At 33.5% G+C, this 996-nt stretch overlaps 1 protein-coding gene across 1 annotated transcript in view; it reads right to left on the reverse strand.

Moving 5' to 3' along the window:
• Positions 1–712: 712 nt before the first annotated feature.
• Positions 713–996, reverse strand: part of LOC107696694 (lysophosphatidylcholine acyltransferase 2) — a 13,394-nt gene continuing 13,110 nt past the window's right edge. Inside the window, exon 15 of the mRNA XM_016497154.1 lies at positions 713–826. The gene's annotated coding sequence lies outside the window, so the exon portion shown is untranslated. The remainder of the gene's footprint in view (positions 827–996) is intronic.

Genomic DNA, 996 nt, shown 5'->3' on the forward strand with positions numbered 1-996 from the left:
TTTGCAAATTCACTAAAGGTTTATGCAGACGATCGGCTTTCTGTATAAACTAGGAGTTGCTGTCACCTAGTGGAAGTTTTCAGTATGAAAGTATTTCTTAGCAGGCTGCTAATCAGCAGTTTTTCTTCTGTATCTCCTGATAATTCACAAGAGTGTACAAACTCTTCTAGCGAGTGTTCATGCACTCAGACATAAAAGGGACAACAAATACTAGTTAAAATTCAAAGAATATTTTTAATTGCAAAAAAAGCTAACTTTGCTGTGTTAACAAAATCATAATTGCAACCTGCATTGCTAAATAAATACCACTGCAGAGGGATAATTTGGGACCAAGCCCTTTGGTGCATGCTACTGTGGGCGTGTTGTGTTGCCTGTTTGCTCACAAATTGGCCTATTTTCAGTGGATGCAACAGAGTATTAGTCTGAACAAGCAGCAGGGACAGAATGCTAACTCAGCAACATCTCCTTTTTTTACATTTTTTTTTTTTATAATATATATTTTTTTATTAGACTTTCTAAAATAAAATACATAAAAACTGAATTGGAACTACAAGCTTCATGCCTAAAAAGCTCAGGGGTGTTATAACAATAAAATTAACTTTTTAGCTGCAGATTAAGATTATTTTAAGGTCCAATTCTTACGATGAACCAACCATTAACTATGACTTTTGCCTCAATAAACTCCTAATTTGCTGCTTATTAATAGTGAACAAGCAGCAGGGACAGAATGCTAACTCAGCAACATCTCCCCTCAATGGGAATGCAAATAAAAAACAAGATGCAAAGCAAAACCTTTGATTACAACTCACTTTCTGTACCAACATCCCTGAGCAGAAAGGGAAAAAAAAGGAAGAGAAAGGAAAAAAGAAAAGAAACTTTGTATTTGTATAAGAATCTCTTTTGTAAAATATTCATTTAAAAAATGTCCACATTTCCATAAAAGACACACAAGCAGATGATCTCCAATGTAATCACAAAATATTTTTTTTAAATTTA

Source organism: Sinocyclocheilus anshuiensis, unplaced genomic scaffold, assembly GCF_001515605.1.
Source record: "Sinocyclocheilus anshuiensis isolate Anshui unplaced genomic scaffold, SAMN03320099.WGS_v1.1 scaffold354, whole genome shotgun sequence".
Classification (NCBI taxonomy): domain Eukaryota; kingdom Metazoa; phylum Chordata; class Actinopteri; order Cypriniformes; family Cyprinidae; genus Sinocyclocheilus; species Sinocyclocheilus anshuiensis.